Below are 17,500 nucleotides of genomic sequence, written 5' to 3' on the forward strand. Positions count from 1 at the left end.
TTGTTTTTTTTAGATTCGCTTATGCTTTACTTATCTGCTTCATCGTGTATAGGCACACACATCTTATGTTTCCTTATGAAAATTAAAAGCGAGATATAGTGTTCATAAAATATATAACAAGAATCCTTATTCAAATTTTGACCAAATTCCATTCCATAATTTTATGCTGTAAAATAGCTAACATTTAAGATAAATAGGCAATAAGATTCAGGGGATCATAATATTTAAAGTTTAAGAGGTCTTATAAGATGGTGCAAATTCATTGTTGTCTAATGACTATGTATTAAATTAATGCTCATAGATTTGATTTTTCGGGTTTGTATTACTGTACACATAGATTCGAAAAAGTTGTCAAAAGACAAATATATAACAAATAAATGTTATCAAAGGCAAGATAAGTTACTTTTCTACCTAACTGGATATGTTTTTAGTGTTTATATTTAATGTAACATGTTTATTCAGCTCGAAAAACATACTGTGTTTACCGATGTATTGGAAAATTCAAACTGGCGCCCGACTCTCTCTTTAACACGGTAAGTTTGGGAAAGGTGTTATAAATATAAAATTAGACAAAATACTGTTAGAAACTGACCCAATATATATTACCGTGACATAGGTTGACATATATTCGGTGGGGTTTAATAGTATTTTTTCCAGTTTTTTATTTATAACACCTTCCCCCGAACTTACCGTGTTAAAGAGAGAGTCGGGCGCCATTTTGAATTTTCCAATGCATCGGTAGACAATGTGTGTTTTTCGAGCTGAATAAACATGTTACATTGAATAAAAACACGAAAAATATATCCAGTTTGGTAGAAAAGTAACGTATCTTGCCTTTGATAACATTTATTTGTTATATATTTGTTTTTTTTTTTTGGCAACTTTTTCGAATCTATGTGTACAGTAATACAAACCCGATTTTTCAAATGAGAAATTATGCTCATATCATGTCCTCTCAAACACTAAAGTAAAATGCTGACCTTTTTACATAAATCATTGCCTACATTACGTGCGCCTACATCTAGCAGTTGAGTTCCAAACATCCACAGTAGTCATTTAATTAGTTTAGGAGTGAATTCTAAACATACAAATAAATAAACATGTACACATGCTTTATTTTTTAGATAGGTGGTTTTATAAATTATACAGGGTGGTCCTCTTAAAAGTAACCCAGAAATAAAAATGTTGTAGAGAGAAAGAACATTCTTATATTGTTTCAAGTAGTGTAATAAAAAGATGCTGGAAACGCTCCCCGTTGACATCTATGCATTTCTGGGCACGTTTAACAACGTTTGCAGATACTGCCTGTAGATCTTCCCTAGTGATTCTCCTGATAGCGGTGATAATGTTCTGTTTTAGTTGGTCTAGATTGTGAGGATTATTTTCATAAATATTTTGTTTTAAAGTCTCCCAAAGATAAAAATCACATGATGACAAATCCGGGGAACGTGGTGGCCATAACCCTTTGCTTATTGTTCTCTCTTCCGTAAACATGTCATGAACTTGTGTCAGTTATATGCAGCGCCATCTTGTTGGGAATTTTGTCTTGTGGTGTCAGTTGGTCGATAAGAGAAAGATTAGATAGATCGGGCTACTTTGAAGTGGGCCATCCTGTATAAGAAATTGAACAACAGAATCCAAAATCATTTTGGAAAAAGAGTTACCTATACGAATTAATTACCTCATTGAACTGCTAAGTTATTGAGCTTGCATTTAATACATACATAAAGTACCTGGTACTACCAAATGGTCACCCAGTTTAATACTGACTAGGCTCAACGACGCTTAATTTCAGTGATTTAATGGGAACCAGTGTATCAACGTTATTATGCTGTATCTATACGATTACAAAATTCTCCCATAATTGGAGATTGATTCAGTGTATTTTGTTTTGTTTTGTTTATTTCTATCTATGCATTTTTTTAAGGAATTGCTTGTTTTTTTTGTTTGTTTGGCTTTTATTATGAGTCCACAGAGAAAATATCGAGTATGATATACAAATGAACGACACAGATCTGTAAATGTGCCGAAGTTTTGGTTTTGAAAGAAAATGATTGATAAGATGAATAAAATATTTTACTCTGCAATCTAATAAAATATCTATTCATTTATGTTGAACAAAAAGGTCATATAACTGAGAGTAGCTAACCTGAAGTGAGGTTGCGAAAAAAATACAATCTTCTTCGCGACCTTCTTCTCAGGTCTTGTAACCACAGTAACATAAAAATAAAGGAATGAAGTAACTCTTCACAAAGGAGGAAGGGTTTTTATAACAATTACCTTACTCTATTAGTATAAATAACCACAAGGCTATTGTTCTTCTTGACTGTTGGAAGAGCATCCTCACCTCCGGCAGCTACACCCAGGTAAACTATGTATTATTCACTACATTTATACATACTCTATTTTATACCTAAACAAACACTGGGATCCTGATTTTAAAAAAAAAAATAAAGATTGGTAGACATGAATAATAGAAAATATACGCAGAAGCGTACATTTTCAAAAACAATATGTATAGATAAATAGCTAGCTGAGAGAGAGAGAGAGAGAGAGAGAGAGAGAGAGAGACGGAGTGGGAAGAGAGATACACGTATGAAATAACGATATTTTTATGTCGAAGTCATATCAATAATTGTTTAAACGCCCGATTTAAGATTTTATAATTATGTTATAGTCATGCAAAATTTCGATTTCTTAAAAAAATAAAAAAAATAAATTAATAATAAGAACGTTATGGATGTCTATTTAAAATAGTGCATTGTATTGGAATGATGTTTAATCATGTCTGCGTTCGTTATGTTATTTATTCTAAATTTATCTATCGTTTATTTCAGTTTCTGCTTTTATGATTCTTTATCCATATTTCATCTAATTTCTTAAGGATTGGATATTTTTGCCCCGTGTCTTTTGAATGAAAAATAAAACGCTTCATGCCACATAACCGACCTGTAATATGCGCTCACCTCTAATCACGAGACGCGCGTATTTTCGTTTCCCCGTTACCTCTTTGTGATTATCTTCTGTCGACGCTAATGAAGTAGATAACGATCTTCTTTTCTTTTTCATGCAGTGCTCTCAAATCGATTAAAATAGAAATAACAAACTGCGAGCGAGTGAGAGGGAGAGGATAGAGATGACAGAAATGGATATTCGTTAGATCATTGAAGTTAAGCAACGTTGAGTCTGACCAGTACTGGGTGGTTAAAAATTTCGGAATACTATGCGCTGTATGTATTCAGGTAAGCGCGAATATACAGTACATCAAGGAGATGAACGCTCTTGCCTTGCACAATTCCAGGTCACCCTTGTGATCGATGATGCTAAAAATATAAACGTCTATAATTGTAGATCTGACTAGAATACAATAATAAAATTCTCCTAAAAGCAAAGAGGATAAATGCTCCTCAACCGCATGCTCACATTTATAAATCGGATTTAATTTTTCATATAAATCATTAGAGAAAGGGAAATAACTCTGATTAAATTTAAAATGCCTTGCTCTAAAAAAACAAAATAACCGCTGAAACCATTATAATCCATAAGTAAATACAGTGGGTGCAATAAGTAATTGCTACAAAGAAAAGTAGATTTATTTATATATTAACACCATAGCATGTGTGTTATTTTCTGTGTCACGCTTACATCCTGGTCATTTAATTGTTATGTACTTTCATTTCTTGTAATACATAATTTTTGGTTTCGGTTTCGATTTTAGCTGATGGCACTCAAGTTATTTAATTTTTTTATGAATAATTGTACTAAGAATTCGTCATAATTTTTGTTTCGGTTTCGATTATAGCTGATGGCACTTAAGTCATCTATTTTCTTTATAAATAATTTTACCAAGAATGCCTCATAAGTTTTGGTTTCGGTTTCGATTATAGCTAATGGCACCCCAATAATCTATTTTTTAAAGTAATTTTATCAAGAATTTTTCGGTTTTGATTATAACTGAGGGAACTAAACTTATATATATATATAAAAGCTTGGGATTCGGTTTCGATTCAAACTGATGAACCCAAGTCATATAGATATATAGATATATATGTTTGTTTTTTTTTGTAAATCGCAATCGTATAATATATAAAAATCGATAGAACATTAACTCTATATAAATATAATATATACGAAATCTGCAAGAATTAAAATATCATATTTAAGCGTATTTTACGACCTGGCTACGCCGGGCGTCCGTGTTAGCTTGGATAAATACTTTTTCAGGTTTAACAAAATAGCTATAATAATATCAGAGCATCTCCATTCACACTTAACATCTACAGAATGCCAACATCAATATATTACATATGAATGAGTCCCCTGTGGAATTTTTATAGGTCCCACTAGTTTTTATTATACGAAAACAATAACAAAGTGCTATTTTAATGTATTTTTTGTATGATAAATACAAATCTTGTATCAAAAGTCATACAAAAAAATACATTAGAATAGCACTTTGTTATTGTTTTTTGTTTTCGTGTAATAAAAATAGAATTAACTTTTTGCTTTGTATCGGATACTTATGGCACCGATTGCACGTTTAGCGGCTTCTTATATAATGGGTGATAGGAGGCCTATGCATGTTTCAATATCTTACGTCAAGGTGCTTGAAATTTGGTAGAAATTATTTGGCCATTATTCGTGATAGAATTATATATACGGCATAATCAGTTTGACACACCGGTTCTTGTTAGATCACCGAAGGTAAGCGCCATTTAACTTGGCTAGTACTAGATGAGTGACCATTTGAAAATAATATGCGCTATATATGTTGAGGTAGGCAGGTATGTATAAAAAAGGAGGCTGGACGCCCCTGCCTTGTACAGTGCCAGGTCACTCTAGGGCAAGGTATAGCACCTGTTAACCTCTCGCTGATATTTTGGAGGGAAGGTAGATGGAGTACTTCGCCCGTAGCGAAGACATAACATCTAGAAGACGTGACTGTTGAAAATCCAACCGACTAAAGGGTGCCCATTGGGCGTGTGTGGTAATCTCCTAGTAATCTCCTAGTGATCGTGCCACAAATAAAACACCCGCTTTCAGTTTATCATGAGCCAGCACAAAAGTAGTAAGCCGTAGAAAACTGACATAAAAATACGAAATCTGGATAAACCAGACATAGCGAAGCATAAAAATAAAAAAATAAAAATAGGGAATTAATATTCATTGTTTCTTTTTTTTTCTTTCTTTTTTTTTTTTTTTCACTTTTTTCATCCCAAACAAGATATACTGACAGTTGGGCGTAAAGGGTTATTACTTGACATCGTGATTAATACAGAACTGTGAGGAGTTGAGCAGCGAAATGTTTGTTCATATTACATTTAATTTCATGTAAATAAGTACTGTCAAGAAAAGCAGGAGACGAGAAGGGAAATTTAGCAGGCCGACGGAAGAAACTATCACAGTAGAAAGCTTTTCCCCCACATCTAGGGACCTCTACGATGAAGGGGTGTTATTTTCATGCTGGTCGTGTTAGTGGGGAGTATGTACGTCAAGGGAGCATAAGTATTATGAGTTGATCAGACCCCATTCCATTAAAGTACTTGTTAAAACAAACACAAAGATACAACATTGCGGCGATAGGACTGGGGTTGGAGCTTGGTTGATAGTGCGGGACCTATCAGATTGAAAGACCTTTTTTTACGATGTGGGAGAGACTAGTGGTTAATACACCAGCTTAGATATGCGAACAATACTTCATGCATGCGCGACCCGGGGCTTTGTAAATATATACGATACCTTTAGGTGTGATTAATTTTCTAGCATAGTAGAGGTAGTTCGCCTTCTTTATAGCAGCCTTGGCAATGTCTTCAATGTATTTGTTCCTATTCATGTTGCCTGTGAATCTTAAGCAGAGAAGATTGAAGGATGAGCTCTCAGATATGATGTCATTTATCATGGCAATCGGTGGCTGAGAAGGATTTTGTAATGGTTAAAGGAAAGAAGCTTAGCCTTAGTAGCATTAAATGACATCATCCATTTACAGTCCCATTCCGCTACAGACTAAAAGTTTATGAATTCAGTCAATTATCGATTGGATATTGTCTTATCGGTGTCGAACACAACGAATGGTCCATGATTGTGTTTTATGTTCATTGTATTTGCAGAGCGGTATCCGTCTCAGACTAGCATAGAAAGAAAGGGGGGGATCTTTAGAGAGTGGTAGAAACACACAAGAGTTTGTAGCAGTCACAAATGAAATAAAGGATTTATTTTCTCTCGCAATTCAATGTCTCCTCTACTGAGTGATTTGGCCGCACACTGACCAATCAGCTGGCGGAACGCAATCCATCTGTCACCAAAGGAACTTTTTTAGCTCCTTTGGAAACCTCGGTCAATTGGCAGAAAGAACCGGACAAGCAGCGAAAACTCCTCTCGTTCGTGTCCACTGAACATTCCAGCATAGACGATTTTTACTAAACTGCTGTCCAACTTTGGATTCCACAAAGGACTGCTGTCTGTCCCTAAAAACTCAAAGAACATTTTACTCCTTTTTCAACGCGGACACAGTCCAACCTTTCTGTCGTTCAAGCATCTTTGTGGCTTTCGGGCCAAGATCAAAGTGTAGTGTCTATTTCGGCAGATGCTACAATCCGAGATCATTGTCCTTGTGGCAATCTTTTAGTTAATGTAAAGGCAACTCTACATACTAAACGGACTTTACTATCCAACCCCCATTTCCCACCTCTCAGGAGCTGGTCCCCTTTTCCCTTCCTTCTCCCTCCTCTCTCCACATTAAAAAACGGCCTTGTGCCTAATTTGCTCAGTGGGGAAGCAAATAAATCCAACCTTTCTGTCGTTCAAATAAAATCTTTCATTGTTTTGTTTTAAGAGAAGTTTTGTTGTTTATTCTGTACTTCATGTTCGACTATCAATTTATGTGTTTTGTTTTTTTTTTTTTGTTTGTTTGTTTCTTTTTTAATTTTCTTCCTTTGAGGATTGTAATGCTGGGTATGGGGCAGCCAAACTAACTGCCAACATTGCCCCGCTTTTTATTGAAACCAACCGAGAGCTCTTTTTAGTATCTTCGCCGTTCCCTTAAGTGCAATTGCCTGGATCTCTTTTGCACTTGGTTCACCAAGAATATTAGTTAGGTAGGACTTCAGGTTCTTCTTCATAATCCCTGTGGCACCTATGATAACTGGTATGATTGATATCTCGCTAAGATTCCAGTTTCTTTTCATATCATACATTAGACCTTGGTATTTGGTCTTTTTCTCTCTTTCAGCTCTGTTCAGAACGCCATCATTAGGGACACTCACTTCAATCAAGGTTGCAACTCTCTCTGGCTTATTCCATATAACTATGTCAGGTTTCACGGCAGTATTTTCAAGGTAGGTGGCTGTAAGGATTACATGGTCGTAATGTATGGTATATAAGTCATTTCCAACTGTTCTTTCAGGTTGATGTTCCCGGACTTGCTGCTACACTGGATGTTTAATTTTTTACAGATGGTCCAGTGTAGGTACTTACATACTCCATCATGTCTCGCTGTATAGTAGCCGCCCCCTAGAAGAACCTTGCAACTTGATATCAGATGACCAACACTTTCCAATTCTGTATGGCAGAACCTGAATTTATTGTCATTACTGGTCCCTGCCATCATCTTGAATGCATTGGTCATAAATCCCTGGTCTTGAGCAGCCATTATGACCCTTTCCTGATCGTGGTGGAAGTCTCCCTTTTTTGTTAAGAATGAAACCACGCATGTCCTTTAAAAGTTAGAGGGTGGAGAGGAAATGAAATATAAAGAAAATGTTCAACTTTCCTATTACTATTTTTAGTAACATAATGATTGGTATTTTTTTTCACAAATGAATTCTGATATTATAAACCAGATGTAAGTATTTGGCGGGAATTTACTTTCACCGTTTTTTTTTTTTTTTTTTTTTTTTTTTTTTTTTTCACAAGGTGTAGTAAATAAAGTGTTTCTGTGGGTTGAATGTTCAATCCGCAGTGCGGACGACACTCAAAATGCAGTTGCAAATTACTTAAGACTTCTATTTAATCATTGCTGACGGAACGAAATTCCATGCGGATTTCCGAGTTGGAGGTTGAAGGTTCAATTTTCAGTGCGGGTGACAGTTAAAATAAAATTGCGAATTGCTTAAGACTTCTAACCGGTCATGGCTGACAGAATAAGAGCATGCTATCTCAATGGATTAAATGAAGGGTTCCGTTCGAAATTCCGCGCAGATTCCCGAGTTCGACAGAAAGATTAATATTCTAAAGTTCTACTGAAATATTTTTGAGTTCGGCTAAATACACCCTAAGAATGTTGGAGATTATATCGAAACGTCGACGTAGTCGAAACGTTGTGAAAATAACACTCAAGATGAGATCAATAGTCTGAATAAAATCCAAATAATGCGAATTATTAATCGTAATCTCAAAAATTCTTTTGCTTCGTTTTTATAACTGTGATATTTTTACCATTTACTTTTTAATATGATTTTCAATTTTAAGTTTAAGTATCGCGTTATCATTTAATCCTTAAATTATTAATCGAACCAAAATCAATAACCAATAATCTTATATTTATTAAATTATTGAGTGCAACTAAACTTCCAGTCATTTAATATATAGTCATTATATATATATGTGTGTGTGTGTGTGTGTGTGTGTGTGTGTGTGTGTGTGTGTGTGTGTGTGTGTGTGTGTGTAAATAATTTTACAGCCACAAATTCTATTTGACACTTTAAGTGCGTCAAAATTCCTTTCAAATTACGAAAAGTCACAAAAAATTTATTATTTTTCAGCTATTAACAATTTTTAATCTGATTTGTTCACGAAGAAACGAAAAAGCTTGCGGATTGAGTTGATTTCGTAATTAAATCATTTTTAAATTAAGATTTATAAAATTTAATTTACATTGTTTATTTCAATAAGTTTTCAATTAATGAAATAATAATAATAATAATAATAATAATAATAATAATAATAATAATAATAATAATAATAATAATAATAACAATTTACTTTTAAAGCTGAACGGCGTTGGCTAATAAGAATGAAAATGATAAATGGATTTAAGCGCATACGATACATGGAATTTCTGCCCATCAATATATGCCGGTCAAGCAAGCCTTACTACTTTCTAGAGCATGTTATATTTTTAAAAAAAAGGAAGTAGTTCGTCAATGACAGTACTGCTCTTAGTTACTCACTGTGCGTTTTCACACAGGTTATTATTAGTGATTAATTGACAATAAAAGGCAGTCTGAGTTACAAGTTTGCCCAGATTTCCGTTACTCCCTGCGCCTTTTGATAACCATTACAAATCACTTTGTGTTCGGAAAGAGGGATCACTTTCGAAAATCTAGGTGAAAAAAGCGATCCCTCCTTGTAGAAAAGTGAGCAGTTAATGTTTTAAGCCAAGTTCTCGATATTTGTCGTCCGAAGGGGAAATCTTCAAAACGATACCGATCTCGTGAAAATCTGTCGCCTCAGTCGAAAGTTTTAGGCATACATGATGATTGCAACGTCTTTTCAGACGAGTGCCACTCCCTCAGACATTTAAAATCCATGAGCCCAAATGCCTGAGGGAGTATCTATACAAAGATGATGTTACAGAGTCTTAGCTTTGTACGACAGCTAAGTCTCTCTCTTGGTTCAAAATGTTGAGATCCAGCAACAAGCAAGAGCAAGATAGACAGCAACAAGTTAAACTGCAGACCAGCTTAATGCGGGTACTGGTCTCCCGCTTTATGGTTTTTTAAATCAGAGATTTGCTTCTCCTAGAAAGGTTGCCTTCACCACGGCTTACGGGAGCCCTCTCCACCCCAATACACATATACACCCACACAAATATACACGGTGCTAGTTGGCCGTTGACCCAGAAAAAGAGTTCATTCGCCCTTTGGAAGGTCTTGTTTTTAATCCTCCAGGGAGACTAGTCGCCCTCCTCACCAAACAAGTCTAGTCGCCGGTGACCCGACCATGAGGCAGGTAGTACTGGGTTACATGGCACCAGTAGCATATGACATGACCTGACACAGGCATGCATACATGCATGCATGCATGCATGCATACATACATTTAAATAGAGAGGATTCCTGGATATGACCTTAAACTATATTCGATGGTGAGGCCCAAGATTGTGGGCTTTGGGGAGTGTGGAGCCATCCTTTAATTGCCATTGCTTCCAGGTCCACTCTGACCCGGAGTGATAGTACATGTTAGGGTCCCAACTATGGTTAAATAGAAACCGACTTGAAAAAAAAAAATATATATATATATATATTCTATTTAAAAAAATTTCTTCAAAATCACTGGATTCGGCATTAAATAACCTGAAAAGGGTTAATATGCCGTAAAACAAAACCAACCAACTAAACAGAGAGGTGAGATTTATATTATAGACTAGCCTGTCTAGACAATTGAAAGGGGCGATGACTTTCGAAAATATCGTCGAAAAAAGCGACGCTGCCCTGTAGAAAAGTGCCCAATTGAGGTGAACGAATTAATGTTTTCAGTCAATTTTTCGATATTTATCGTCTGAAGGGTCGAGCTTCAAAATGATATCGATCCCGTGGAAATCTGTCGCCTCTGTCGAAAGTTTTAGGCAGGCATACAGGCACACATACATACATACATGCATACATGCACACATACATACATACATACATACATACATACATACATACATTTAAACAGACAGGTGATATTTATATTATAGATTATATTAAAAATAGTTCACAAGTTTCACCATGACTTCATGTTATATGAGAGGGAGATAATCAGAAATTATATCTTTTTCATTAACACCGTCTTCCAGCTTACAAAACAACAATTAGAACTGAATTTCAGCATCTAATCTTTATTATTGTATTGTAAACTGCAACTACGAGATAAATGACGACCATGAGATCACGATGAGATCACACGTGCTTTTGTAAATACAAACAGTCGAGAATACAACATAATTAATCTTCTAAGTTCTGAATTTTTAGATGACGGCTGATTGCTTATATTACTTGCATTGATCGGACTATTGTTCTCATCTTGTGTGTTATTTGTGCAACGTTTCGGTCGGTTTGGCCTTCGACCGTCCTCGGGCATATGTTGTTGTTTGGAAAAGAATATCTACAGGGCCAGTAATTTTTCTCTTTTCTTTTCCAAACAACAATCAACATGCCTGAGGACGGTTGAAGGCCAAACCGACCGAAACGTTGCACAAATAACACACAATATGAGAACAATAGTCTGATCAATACAAGAAATATAATTAATCTTTGTTTCGAATGATCTGATTTGTTGGACTAACATATGTCATGCATTATGCTTTCTATGAATAATGTTTTCAGTTTTGATTTAGAAAATTCACAATGAAGTTGCCCAAAAGACATTCGAAATTTTCACCGAGTATCTTTATGAATTCATAATCATAACATTTTTTTTTTTTTTTTGCAGAAATAGAACTGCACGAATAAAGTTAAACTATTTCGGTTTAAAATGTCCTTGGTCGGATATTTTTATATTCTTCAATATTGTGAAAAAATGAAAAAAAAAAAGTCTTATTTTATTTATAGCTACTTCAGAACAAAAATGTCCGCACTATTCTTAATTAAACTAAACTTTCGTCCAACACATTTTTCTATCATGCAGGCTAACGCATTAAGAACATTTCATACACCTACGAGCATTTGAATGCAAGGGAGATAACTCAAGTTAATTAACCATGAGTTAACCTTTTGATACATGTTAGGATCTTGTTTTTCGCATAGGTAAAATGAAGCTAATTAGGAATTCATTTTCTGCGCCTAAAAAAAAGAAAGCAACGTACAATGGTGCGACTTACTCTGACAGAGAACTAAGACAAACAGAAAAATAACAGAAATGTGATTAAAATATCTTAAATCTGATGAAAATATTGATGCTGACAAAATATCTTAAGGCGATGTGGCATTTACGGAAGGGGGTGTTGTTTTTATGTGTCGGTTACATGTCATGCGGTACGACATTGAAATTTGAAATATATGAAGATTTCCGAATTATTTACCGCCTTTTGTGTAAATGAACAAAAATGTGATAATATTTAAAGGAAATCTCACTGCTGATGCACTTCTCTGCCTGCAAAAGAGCCAATTACGTCCTTCGATGGAGCACCGTTTCCACATCTGGCCAGGAGCTGCTCGAATCAACCTATCCTGCTTTGACAGAGTTCAAAACAGACTTCGTAATCAAGTAGCTGACGACATTTTCTCTTCTCTGCATCTGAAGAGAAGTTGTAAGCCTGTCCCTGCTCTATCGCTATTTTCATAGAAGTGTTCGGCTGCGCTCCAATCTATGCCCCCCTCGCCAATTCTTCACACAAAACACTCGTCTAGCCAAAATCGTTATCAATAAATTCCCCCACTCTCAATCGTTAGTTAAACCTAAGCATAGATTCTATAAACAAACTTTCTTTTCTCGACCTGTCCGCCTATGGAACTGTTCCGCTGGTTTGCTTTCCGGCTGACTGCAACATCATTATCTTAAAGTCCAACGTAAACAAGTTTTATTCAACCGTCCTCGTGAATAATAGAATCATACCAAATTCCTTCTACAAACGATTATTACGCAACTGTCCCAATGATTACAATAATACCTTAACCTTTATCCTCGAGTTACCTCCGGGCCTAGATATGTGGTAACTCCTTTGTAAAAAAATACAAATAAAAAACGCCTTAGTTTATAAGTATAGTTTATAAATCATAGCTGAAAGATAGTAGCTGAAATTGCTGCTGATGAAAAATTTGATGCCTATACCAACCATGGAATCCATATGAAAAATTTGATGCCTATACCAACCATGGAATCCATATGTAAAATTGTTTAATAAGCAGATTTCGATCTTAAATTAGTCTGTCCTATAACGGTTCACAGCCACGATATCATTTTCATCATATGGACTCCCATATCAACAGCACAACGCATATTATTAACTAGCAGCTGTCAAACACATCGTCTTCCTATCACCCCTTAACCCTGTGAATTTGGATTATAGGAAATTCCCATATGCACAAAACAAAATCACTGAAAAAAACAAAAATACACTAAGGGAAAAGATAATGAGTAAACGTTAGATAAAATGATGGTGAAAATTATTACGAACTTGCCAGGATTCGAACCTAGAATCTTCTGATCCGTAGTCAGACGCGTTATCCATTGCGCCACAAGTCCTGCCCACATGCCGAAAGATGTTACCGCGACTCTATAAAGACAGTGCTAAATTCCGTTGACATGGTCAAATAACTTTTTCGACAGTTGCGCGAAACGGCCCAAAAGCCCTTATTTCGGGCTTTTTGTGTGACTTGGCGTTGTTCGTTACGAACCATATATAGATAAGGACAATCTAGGGGCTCACACCTTTCAGGAAAAAAATAATTTTTTCAATTCCGTGCATTCGTTCGAAAGTTTTATTGGTGTATATATATACACACATAAATAAATTAATAAACATTTAGAATTTTATTAATAGTGTAGATTAATGTTACCAATCAAATGTAATTTAACTTAATGCACATCTAGTATTAATTTATGAAGTATGAATCCGGGAGTTTTTTTTGTTTTGTTTTTTTTTGTTTGCTTTTTGTTTTTTTGTTTGTTTGTTTGTTTGTTTTTTTTTTGTTTTTATTTTGTTTGTTTGTTGTTGTTGCTGTCGTTGTTGTCGTTGTTGTTGTTGTTGTTGTTGTTGTTCTCAACTGCTTTAGCGATCGCTTTCAGAAGTTAGAGTCCATTTTTGCTAGATTGCTGTTATTTAAGATGTTTTATTGGCGGGATTAAAAAAAAAACTAAGTTATAACTGAATATGTTATTTATGCATTTGCACATTTATTGTTTTATTAATTTGTTTTGTTAGCAATGTTTTTATTGTGGGAGAAATGAGGTGTTATCTGAGATTCCTGCACGACGTTTCAAAGGTCTAAAGACACTAATTATTAAAAAAAAAAAAAGACAACTTAACATTAACAGAATAGTCTTTAATGTGTGCACCAACATATTAAATGTTTTAAATAATTAAGTTTCTGAATTTTTTAGATGAAGATTCATTATTCATATTTGGATTTTTTGGATCACTGTTCTTATCTTGAGGATTTATTTACATAACGTTTCGACCGAGGTAACCTCCGACATTCTTTAGGCGTAACTTATCAAACTGTGGAATCTTTCTCTCGAACATTAGAGTTTAATCTCTCTGTCGAACTTGGGAATCCATGCGGAATTTCGAACGGAACTCTTTGTTTATTTCCTGTGGATAGCATGTTCTCGTTCTGTCAGTCATAACTGGGTAGAAGTATTAAATAATTCGCAATTGTATTTTAAACCGCTAACTTCAAGAAGAGTGTATCTTACGACTGAACTCGCCAATTATTTATCCACTGCGCCAGTTTTTTTTTTGTTTTTTGTTTTTTTTTATCAGACATTCGTTGATTAAGATTTCTTTCCAACTCACTTTAAACATGAAAATTAGAGAAAAATTCATCTCATCTTTTTCCTTTCTTTTCTTTTTTTTATTACTTGCTTTCTTCGTCACTATTTCCATTTTGTTTTGTTTTGAATACTGTACCTCATTTTTAATATTTTTTCAAGACTCTGGAAAGTAACTAAATAAACACTACATAATATGTTTCGCTATTGACTGCGAAACCTGCGTAAGGCTTTTATGCCTTACGCAGGTTTCGCAGTCAATAGAAAAGGATGAAAAATGTTAGCACAAACTGGAATAAAAAATAAATAAATAAATATAATGATGAATGTGCGCTGTTTTGCTTTTTGCTGTTTTTTTATTATTTTGATCAAAGGAATGCACCACACTAGTGTACATGCTCTGAAGCTAGGAACCTATCCTCATTGAACTTGTTATTTGTAACAATTTGGACTCTGTTATAAAAGATATATGCCTTAAAATATATCTTTAGTATGATCTAATATATCTATAATATAAAGCTGAACGTGTGCGTGTGCGTGTGTGTGTGTGGTCACGAATAGGCTCCTATATGGTTGACTACATTTAGAAAAACTGATTACATATAATGATAGAATATGTATCGAGGATCAGGAATGGGTATGTTTAATCTGGCAGAACGGTGGTTCATAAAAATTGTGGGGGTCTGCGTTTGCGCCTGGCCCCCAAAGTATAGAAATAAAAAATGAAAAAAAAATAACGTTTACAAGGGTTTTCGATATAGATGTACATAAGAATACTTTGATAAGTATGTTTCAACGTAAATAGAGATGGCATAATAAAATTGTGGGGTCTGCGTTCGCACCTGTACTCCATGGAAATATGGCACAAACTTTAACAAAGACTTTTCATATTTATTTGCGTAAGTATACTTTGATAATTATGTTTCAGTTTGAAGAAATATGGTATAATATTGGGTGTTCGTTCGCGCCTGACCTCCATAGAATGGAAATATGTCACAAAGTTTAACAAGGTTTTTTAAAAGGGTTAAGGGTCCACAACAACACCTTAACTTTAATCTTAATTCACGCTAGCTTTTATTTACTTTTTTTAGTTGAATCATATTGTGTCGAATAAATTCACCTCATAAATTCATGTTCTTATTAAAGTGAAAGCCAAAAAAGAAGTCGGAACTTTAGACAATTCTCGACACAAATTTTGCATAACTCTGTTTTTTTCTTCTTCACTTGCACGTGACACTATTTCGAAAATATATAAATAGATAAATAATAGAAAAAATAAGATAGTTACTTGTTATCGTGTCAAAAGAAGGAAACCCCCTGCTCACGTGATTACGTGTCTTTTTAAAAACATTTACATAAACTTTTATTTTTATTTATAAATATGTTTAAGCTTTTTTGTCAGTATACTAGAAGGAATTCAGTTGATTACAACCCTTTCTGCGTGTTCTTTATATTACAATAGTACAACCCTGAATCAGATGGCGCAATACAACATCGTTCAATACTGTAAAGCTGAAACGAAGCTGTTCTGCTTGAAAAGGGCGCCATTTTCTTCTTATTCATATTTATATCGATTCTCTGCTTTAAAAATTACGTGTTTACTTTTTTAATATCTCATTTTGCTGTTTCGGATTATTTTACTAAAATAAGTAAAGCTTCATTATTTTACAAAACTGTTTTTGTTTCTTTGTTTTTCGATATTTCGTCGATATTATTTAGTAAGAGTGTTTAGCAGAAAAGCCAACAAACGACTACCCGAAAAAATAAATATACAAGAAATAAATGTTACCATAGTCAATAAAAGTTCAGTTCATGTTTTTTGTTGTTGTTTTGAAATTGTTTTTAATGCTCTTTACTGGAAATAATTTCAGCGAACCGAAATTAAAACAAAATTTGAGGCGATAACTACTTAAATGAATTTTTATATAAACTACACATGCCATAATCGAATATTCCTCAAGCACAAAATAACGGAAAACATTAAAATGTGTTTATAAATATTCCTTACGTTGACGGAACTCTCTTAAATTACTACGACAGAATGCTCAGATGCCCCTCCTTCAAATTGAAAACGGGGCTCTCCATTTCAAAGTCGCTGCCATTTTGATTTTTTTTAAACCGGTTCGTGAATTAAAAATAATTTCTTCTTTTTTTTTCACAAACTACTTAAAAATACAAACCAATGAACTTTTTTACCATAAAAGTAACTTTTATTGACTATCGTAACATTTATTTCTTGTATATATATAACATTTTCTCTTTGTAACGAAACATCATTTTGTTGGTCACTCTTGACTACGAATGGAAACAAAGTTCATATAAAAAATATATTTTAACAAAAATTATCTTTACTTTCATCATATTTTGCTTAGGGTAAAATTTTTGAGTATCAAAACCTATCTCTTTACAACCCCCTCATTTTCATAACCTATCATACTGTCATCAATCACAGTCCATTTTCTGTAGGCTGTTTTTGAACCCAGTCAACGACGGGTACTTCTGCTAGTATATATATATATATATATATATATATATATATATATAATTTTTTCAGTTGTTTCCATTTTTTATAGGAATATGGCATCCGATACCCACTATCTTATACATTCCAAACGAGATATTTTTAATATTATAATTGTTCCTTTAGGTGCAATTGTTTGCACTCCCTTGCACTTGGTTTACCAGGTACTTTTTGAAATTCTTTTTCATGAGTTCGGTTGCTTGCATAATTACTGGAATGGTGGAGATCTTCCCAAGATTCCAGTTTCTTTTGATGTCGTACATAAGTCTTTGGTATTTAGTTATTTGCTCTCTCAGCCTTGTTTAATCTATCATAATTTTAAGGTTGCTTCTTTCCTCTTCTTTTGCTATATTACTATGTCAGGAATAGCCCCGTTTTCATAGGTACGTAGCTGTAGGAAATGCACACACACACACACATATCTCTATACATACATACATATATATATATATACACTCACACATAAATACATATATATGGTAGCTTCCGTCACTCTTGAAAGGCTATGGATACCCACTGTAAGGGTGCCTGAGCATGAAATTTGTGTGGCAAGCGTTGCGCAATCAC

The 17,500-nt window shown here is 34.3% G+C and overlaps 1 protein-coding gene and 1 non-coding gene across 2 annotated transcripts in view; both read right to left on the reverse strand.

The window, feature by feature from the left end:
• Positions 1 to 17,500, reverse strand: part of LOC145293035 (uncharacterized) — a 289,606-nt gene that overhangs the window by 213,105 nt on the left and 59,001 nt on the right. The gene's annotated exons all lie outside the window — the stretch shown is intronic.
• Positions 13,092 to 13,164, reverse strand: Trnar-acg (transfer RNA arginine (anticodon ACG)). The gene has a single exon. It is a non-coding gene; the product is annotated as a tRNA-Arg (tRNA).

The sequence above is a fragment of the Euprymna scolopes genome, chromosome 14, assembly GCF_053919585.1.
Source record: "Euprymna scolopes isolate OS-2025 chromosome 14, ASM5391958v1, whole genome shotgun sequence".
Lineage (NCBI taxonomy): Eukaryota > Metazoa > Mollusca > Cephalopoda > Sepiida > Sepiolidae > Euprymna > Euprymna scolopes.